Source organism: Octodon degus, unplaced genomic scaffold (genome assembly GCF_000260255.1).
Source record: "Octodon degus isolate 3935 unplaced genomic scaffold, OctDeg1.0 scaffold00074, whole genome shotgun sequence".
Taxonomy (NCBI): domain Eukaryota; kingdom Metazoa; phylum Chordata; class Mammalia; order Rodentia; family Octodontidae; genus Octodon; species Octodon degus.
Genome location: NW_004524650.1, coordinates 8,097,710 through 8,106,589, shown reverse-complemented (window position 1 = coordinate 8,106,589; position 8,880 = coordinate 8,097,710). Strand labels below are relative to the sequence as shown.

The 8,880-nt window shown below is 39.4% G+C and overlaps 1 pseudogene; it reads right to left on the bottom strand.

The window, feature by feature from the left end:
- Positions 1 to 4,622: 4,622 nt before the first annotated feature.
- LOC101584952 lies at positions 4,623 to 5,377 on the bottom strand (annotated as a pseudogene).
- Positions 5,378 to 8,880: the final 3,503 nt, after the last annotated feature.

Below are 8,880 nucleotides of genomic sequence, written 5' to 3'. Positions count from 1 at the left end.
ATATATATTTCCACAGTGCTGGGATTACAGGTGTGCACCACCATGCCCAGTTTTTTGGGGTGTGGCATGCCTGGGGTTCTATGGGCTGGCATGGCATGCAGTACCAGGGATCAAACCCAGGTTCTTGCACTTGCCAGGCAGGCGCTTAGACTACTGAGCTCTCTCCCCAGCCTGATAAATGTATTATTATGATGGAAAAAAATGATGCATCTAGAAACTCCCTGAATAGTTTTTTAAAAGAAAAAAAATGGGAAAAGTACAGCATCAAAAGCTACATTTTAAATATGAAGCAAGCTTTATGTACCCTGATTATAAAGGGACTGATGGAGTATGAGAAAAAAGGATCCAGTTGCTATTAATGCTGGAATCTTGAAAGCCCAGGGGTCATTAGCCTGGCCCTAGAGAAAAGAAAATGTAATTCTAGCATACAGATTGGCTCTGCACTAAATAGTATTTATAGAATTGTATTTTAGGGGGTACTAAAATTAGAGATGTCCTTCATCTTAGGCCAGAACTAACTGATACATTTAATCTCAAGACGTAAGTTTCAGGACCCTGAGGTGCAGACTGGCCAAAGTGCTTCATTCTCCCTTTACTTTTTTATACACAGAGCACCAAGTGACACCCAGTTCCTACCTGTAGATCTCTCCCTAAAGGTGAGGGTGTTTTCCATTATTCAAGTGGTTCAGTGTTCTAGAACTCGCTCAGTTCATTTAGGTTTGGGAAGCAGATGACAAAAAGAAATTTCCCTGTCCTGCAGCTGAGCACAACCAGGTAATAATTCTAAAAGAAGAGTAAACTGGCTCTTACATTGCTAGACTCAGTAACATTTATGTCATTCAGAGTAACAGCTCTGGGGAGTGATTACTGTCATGGTGATTTCAAAGATTAGTTTGTTAGGGAACCAGAAGACTAAGTTTTCAATTGCTGTTCTTTAATGGAAATAAGTCAAAGAAAGCAAGCATGACTTCTAAGTAAAAAGGGACTTTTGTTAAAGAATTTGTCAGTGTCATATGTTTTCAACCCTACTGGTATATATATGGTTGTAGCTTCTGGGATGGACAAATCCTTGCAGTAATGTAATAACAAGAAGCAACTGTCAAGGTCTATTTGCTTTTCATGACAAAGGAAAAATAAGCTACAGTCTATGGATCTTGGTTCATAAAGGAAAGTTTCCTTGGAAGAATCAAGCAGTTACAATACAGTACTGTTTATAGTTTTCAATTTTTGGGTTCAACTTATATGGAGACTTGGGTGTGGTGGCTGAATGACATAGATGTTACTGAGTCTGACAATGTAAAATTGTAGCTAATGGAAAGAGGAAAATAGAAAAGAAGGAAAGACAGTTATAAAAAGGAACACATATGTTCCTTCCTGAAAAGAGAAGTCTAGAAAGACTGCCCAAAGTAGAATTAAAAACAGAGTTGTAATCATCTGAAATAAACAAGTAAAAGAATTAGTGAAGTTAAAAAGGCAACTGTCAAACACTGAAAAACAGATGCTTATAGTGTAAAAAAGCTAAAAACTCATTTTTAAAAAATGCATAGTATATATTATCTAAATGCGATCAATCAATAAATAAGAGCTAAAAGTTGTTACTTAAAGCAATGATCTCCAATGTTTTTCTTTTTTATTTGTGTGCTGGAAATGGAACCTAGGGTCTTGTATAATAAAAAGCATGAGTAGGGCCAGCCAGATAGCTCAGCAGATTAAAGTGCCTGCTTATGCAGATGCAGGGACCGGGGTTCAATCCCCGGTACCACATGCCATGCTGACCTGGCCCCCAGGGCTTGCTGAGACAGCAGTTGAGACTGGGTGTGGTGGCATGCCTGTAATCCCAGCTCTTGGGAGGCTGAAAACAGGAGGATCACTAGAAGTCCGATCTGTGCAGTAAGACTCTGTACAACCTGTACTAAATACATTTTTGTAAAAAAAGCATGAAGTCTGCTGCCCTCAGTCCCCATTTTTTTTTTTTTTGATGGTACAACCTTGTCAAGGAAAAAACTTCTAAACAGAAATCTATTTATAGTCTATATAAATTTATGAATATAATAGTCTATTACATAGAAATAGAAACTTAAATTATGTAATCATAATTTTGAATGAACTTATCATGGGAGATGCTTATTATAATAAAAACCAAAATATGTACAGAAGACAGTTATTCAGACAAAAATATTCACAGTATCAATATGATATATAAGAATAAAGAAAAGCTCAAATCTCTTTCAGTATTCAAAATCTGCATCTTATGTACCTCCCGGGATGTGTACAGTTCCCTTTAAAGACACATTTCCCTAAACACCTCTATAAAAATCTTCATCTTTGCAAGTGTTTGAGCCAATTTCTTCATTCAACGAACATTTAATGAGCATCTGCTCTGGACTAGGAATTGGCGCCAAGAAGCTGCTATTTGAGCTCTCATGGAGACCACAGCCTGGGGCAGAAGAAAGACAGGAAAAACCTAGTGACATTTCACTATCCTAAGTGCTGTAAGAAGTGTGTGCATGTGTCATCTGCTCACAGTCTGGGACACAGATGAGGTGTATTTACACCAGTAGGGTGTTATGGAGGGACTGCTGAAAGGTCACTTCCTTTGATTCCTTTTTTTTTTTTTTTTTTTTGTGGTATCAGGGATCGAACTCAGGACCTTGCACTTGCTAAGCAGGCACTTAACACCACTGAGCTATATCCCGGCCCCAAGGTCACTTCCTCTGAGTTGAGACTTAAAAGATAAATAAAAAAGACTAACCTGGTGAACAGGTATGTACGGTGCACTGGAAGAAGGGAATTCTAGGGCAAAGTGGAAAAGATGCAGTAGACAGGCTGACAGATGAGAGAATGAGGTGTGTTTGGGAAACTCATTCCAGCTGTGGTAGTGACAAGAATAAAAAGGCAAGATAGGAAAGGATCAGAAATAAAAGTGCCTGTTCAGAACTGTGCAAGGGCTCCTGAAGGCTGTCACCAGCAGGGAGGTAGACCTGCTCAAATATGCATTTGGGGGAAGATTACACTGAAGCATGCTAGATGGCAGTCAGATCTGGAAGGGGTAGATTATGCTATATCAGTGGCCTAATAAGATATGAATTATGGTACCAGAAGAATAATGCAGAGAGGATGCATTCATGTATTATTTGGGAGATGGACTCTCTAGGACCTCCTGAGGGATTAACTATGAGGTTAAGAAAAGAGGGAATAGCTAAGAAATACTTGAGCAAATTCCTTTCTGTGTAACTAGAGAGAACTACTAACTGAAATGGGGATAGATACAAGTTTGGTGGTCAGGAGTTTAGATTTGGATATATTAAATAGGAAGTGCTATCTAGAAGTCAGATAGCATGTACAGTGATAGAAATGCAGAATTAAAATGCTGGGTCCATAGTCTGAATCTGTAACACTGAGTTGAGACCCATCAGTATTTGTGTTGTAGGATAAGTCCTGTGAGGAGACAAAATTACCCAAAACCTGTATAAGTTGAGAAGCAGAAGGTTAGTGTCCTGGAAAAGAGAAGGTGAAAGAAGATGATGATGCAAAGGAAAGAATAGGAGAGTCCGGCTCTAAATGAAGGAAAGTGAAAGAAGCAAGGTAGTGTGTAAGCAAGCGAAGGCAAGCAGCTCCAAGTACAGACCGCAGGCTCCAGAGTGACTGAGGAAAGGATGGCTGCCAGGAGGGGACTGGCAGGCCAGGGATAATGAGGTTGCAAGGGCCTTGATTCTGATGGTGAGGATCAGATAGGGTGGGGACCAACATGGTAAAGTAAGATCACGTGAAAGGATGAGGAGCGCATGTTTAGTAAGGCCTGCTGGGATTCAGCGTCTTGGAGATTACAAACATGAGAATACATTTCTGGGGCTGAGGAGATAGCTCAGTAGAATAAGTGCATGCCTGGCAAGTTCAAGGTCATGAGTTCAATCCCCAGTACCGCAAAAAAAGAAAAGAATACATTTCTGTATGTAAAACTATGTATATGATATTGCATACCCTGAGTATATATTCAGAATAAGGTAAGACCAAGATAATAAATAGGCCCGGACTTCATTAGTGCCAAATTTATTTTTTAAGGGGTAAAGAATGTCAACTTTGATTATAGCAATAGAAAGAAACAGAATACATTTTAAAGACTTTTTCTTGGAGTTCATAACATTGTATTTTCTCACTCTTTCTTTGGTTTGTATAGGATACAAAAGATTTAGAATAGTTTCTACTGCGAAAACAAATATTTCTAAAGATAGCTATTTGCATTTTCTTTGCTTTCATAAATATCTAAGACTCCACAGTAATTGCCAAAATAACTACAATAACAATTCTCTTATAAAATATATTCTTTGGTATGAACTTTAACCCTAATAGCAATAGGAAAGAAAATACTTTAGGAAATAATTTTTTGTTAGAGGGCCAGGGATGTAGCTCAGTGTCACAGCGCCTGCCTAGCAAATGCGAAGCCCAGAGTTCAATTCCCAGTACCAAGAAAGAAAATAGTAAAACTAAAACCAAAAAAAGTCCCTTTGGGAAAAAAAATAATAAATTTTTTTGTTTGAATTCAGTTATATTTGTTTATGGTAGAGGCACAAATCTTAAGATATCTCCCAAGATTTCTACTTCTTGGCTATTCAAACATTAACTCAGGATTTGTTACAAAGGGACTCAGTGGCCTGTGCAGTGGGGGTGCAGGTCAGTCTTCTGTGGCCAGCTGAGCACTCGTCTTCAGTAGGGAACTGCTGAGTGGCCACAGGGACAACTGCATGCATTCAGACCAGTCTGTGACCTCAGGCTGAGCAACAGTGAACTCGGGCGCTGGTGCAGTCCATTCACCCTGAAATTCCTTGTTCACAGCCTCTTTTGCAACAGCCTGTTCTTCCTTTTCAATCTCTTCAGGATGCCTGTAGAAGTAGAGATCAGGCATGACTTCCCACGGGTGTTCTCAGGACATGCATGCTCAGCATTTCTGGGGCCAGTGTCCACATCAGACCCACTGAGTGGGCTCCCTTATTGTTGCACAGGATGGCAATGTCCACATAGCACAGAGGAGAGTCTGTGTTGCACAGAGGTGGTTGGCAGGTTGACAAAAGACACCTTTGTGAGGGGCTGGTGGTCAGCCCTGGGGTCAGTAACCACCAGAGGACACGACTCTCAGAAAGCTGCCTGGATCCGGTTAGTGAAGGTCCCAGAAGTAAAGCGGCCAGCAATAGGAGTAGCTCCAGTGGCAGCAGCAAACTTCAGCACAGCTCTCTGGCCGATGTTGCTAAAGGATGGTGACATCAGCAGGGTTTTCAATGGCGACTATGGCTCAAGTTGCCAGGAGGAGCTTCTCCCAAATCCATTTCAGATGTATGATGTAGATTCCATCACTTTGCCTTTTATAGCTATACTGTTCCATCTGGAAATCCAGGTGGTGCTACGTAAGTGGATAACTGCAGTAAGGAATTTGAGGACATCCTCTCCCTTCATTTGCAGGACATCAAGAGCTCTGGACACTGAAGTTTCCCTTTAAGTTACCATAGGAATCAAGAACAATGCTGTATGGAGCCCTGCTTCAGCAGTATGGAAAACTGCTTTATGGCTTTAAAAAAAAAAAAAAAAATACATAGTGTGGGCCAGCCAGATAGCTCAGCAGACTAAAGTGACTGCTTAGGCAAATGCAGAGACTGGGGTTTGATCCCCGGTGTGTCATGCTGGCCCCACTCCAGGGGTGCACTGAAATGCAACAGAGGCTGGGCATGGTGGTGCACACCTGTAATCCCAGTGCTTGGGAGGCTGAAAACAGGAGAACCACTGAGTCTGATCTGTGTAATGAGACCCTGTAGACCCTGTACTAAATACATTTTAAATAAAAAAATACACAGTTCAATCAAGGGTACCTAGGTTGGTATGTTGATTAATATCTTAAATGTAGAATAAGAAGTTCTGATTTTCAAGCAACAGGAATTAAGAAGCAAAATGTGTCAGTTGCAAGATCTGGTGTTCTACAACTCTAACACAACATTATATCTGAAATGGACATACTAATTAATTCAGCAGGTTGTTAGTACATTAAAAAATCTGTCTTGCAAGAATATCCTCAAACATGACTTCTCTGCTTTTAGGAAAGAAAGGGGAATTCTGTTTACAATAACCACATGACTGCACTGAATAAACATCAAGCTGAACCAATCAAGAAAGAACTTTTCCCAAAGAAGAAATACAAATGAACAAAAAGCATACGAGAAACACTGCTAATTATCAGGGAAATGAAATCAAAACCACCATGAGACAGCACTTTGCACCAGTTAGGGTGGCTACTCCTCACACCCCGAAAACAGAAAGTAACAAGAGATAGGAGATATGGAAAAAGAGCAACCCCCGTGAACTGTTAAGAATGGAAAAAGGTGTAAAGCAAGATGGATCTTCCTCAAAAAGTTGAAAATTAGGGGCTGGTAGTTTAGCTCCATTGGTAGCTGCTTGCCTAGCATATACAGGGCCTTGAGTTCAATACCCAGCACCATAAAAAAAAAAAAAAGAAATTAAAAATATAACTATTGTATGATCCAACAACCCCAGACATAAGTACTAAAAAAATTAAAAGTAAGATCTCAGAGATAATTACGTAGTTGTGCTCACTTCAGCACTATTCACAACAGCCAACAGAAGAAACTATGCAAACATTTACCAATTGATGAATGTGCTATACAAACATAACAGAATTTACTTAGTCTTTATTTTTTAATTATTTACTTATTTGGTACAGGATCTTGTTACACAGCTCAGACTCATATTGTAAGCGGAATTCTCCTTTGTTTCCTAAAAGCAGAGAAGTCATGTTTGAGGATCCTCCTGTCTCAGCCCTCCTTAGTTCTGGGATTACAGGCATGCACCAGGCCTGGTTTTGACGGCCTGCATGGTGTGTCTGGGTTCTGGGGCTGACGTGGCATATGGTATCTGGGATCGAACCTGGGTCTTTGCATTTGCCAGGCAGATGCTTAGATCACTGAGCTATTTCTCCAGCCCTTACTTAAGTCTTTAAAAAGTAGAAAATTCTGAGTAACACTCTACAACACGGATGTACCTTGAGGACATTATGCTAAGTGAAATAAGGCAGTCACAAAAAGAAATACTGTACTGTATGATTTCATTTACATGAGGTATACAGGCAACCAAATGAGTAAGAAACAAAAAGTAGGATGTGGTTACTAAGAACTAAAGAATAAGAAGTAAACAGAGTTGATTAATGGGTGGAGTTTCACTTTTGCAAGATAAAAATGTTTTAAAGATCTACTGCACCCAAGATGCATACAGTTGACAGTACTATACTGTAAGCTTTAAACTGGTTAAGATGGTGAATTTCACCTATTTTTACCACAAAAAAATAACCAAACCAAAACAACAGAAATGGGGGGCGTGCCCCTTAGCTCAGTTCTTTAAATGGCTGCTTCAACAAAGCAGTCAGGCTCAGGTTGCTGTGGTTCGATCCCCACAACTCAAGCCAGCCAAACCTGCCCTGAAGGCATTCGGAGCCAAAAAAAAAAAAAAACCCAACAACAAAAAAACACAACAGAAATGTAACCACAATACCATGACCACACCTAAGGAAATAACTTCTATTTCATTAACTACTCAATTGACCAAAAAAAGGTGTACTTATTTCTAGAGGTAAATTCATCTACTTACATTATGGGTTAGAAACATATTCAACATTACAAATCCATGCATGGTACTATTCACCTAAAATACCAGCTACTTGGATAGCTGAAACAACAGGATTGATTACTTGAGATGAAGAACTCAAGGCCAGCCTAGGTAATACAGTGAAACAAAAAATATACATTTCTAGACCCATATACTTGGTAGTTTAAAAGATTTTAATGAAAAATTATTCACAAAGTATTTGCCTAGAAATGTGTATGTTAAAAAATGCTACGTCTGCCTTTTCAGTTAAACAGTGTAAAAAGTTGCCATTTAAACAGTATAGTATGTATTTAGAAATAATTTTAAGAAAAAAGGTATTAAAATATACCTACCTACTAAATTTTTTTTTCCTCGTGCAGTACTGAAGGTTGAATTCAGAACCTAGCCCATGCTAGTCAAGTACTCTATTACTGAGCTACTTCCCTGGCCCCTTTTATGTTTTTATTTTATTCTGAAAGAAAATAAAATTTCTCAGATTGGCCCCAAACTTGGGTCCTTCTCCCAAGTAGCTGGGATTACAAATTTGCCACCATGCTTGGCAAAATTAAATGTTTACAGAGAATAAAGAATAACAAGATAAGAAACTGCAGCACTCTACACAAAAACACATACAAAGATGTTTATATAGGAGTTTTATTAATAATTACCAAATATTGGAAATAACTAGGATTTCCTTCAACAGGTGAATGGGTAATACACTGTGGTATGAACAGTGGAACAGTATTCAGGTTTTTGTTTTTTTTTTAAAGAATAATGAGCCATGCAAAAGCCTAGAGGAAATTTAAATGGATGTTAATAAGTAAAAGATCAAGGTCAGTGAGGACTCAGGACATAAGAGAACCTGTACTGTAATATCCTGCAACTCCGTGGTGCCCCAAATTTTCTGATCAAGGAGATTACGGGGCCACAGAGGAAAGTGATTGATGATATAGAGTGTGCCTAAGGAGAGTCACATGGAGAGAAAACATTCTCTCAGGCTTTCATAAATTGGTCAAGCAATGGCCATGACTCATCCACATGGCTGACACTGATAAAGCATCTACAAACTGCAGTACAGGGTTTCAGGGTAGATCCTGAGGGGATTTGTCTGACTTTGTCAGATACAAAGTTACATTTCTTTGGGGCTGGAGAGATGGCTCAGTGGTCTAAAGCACCTACTTAGAACAAGCTTGGCAAAGCATCAGGGACCGCGGTTCAATCCCCCAGCACCACATGCCG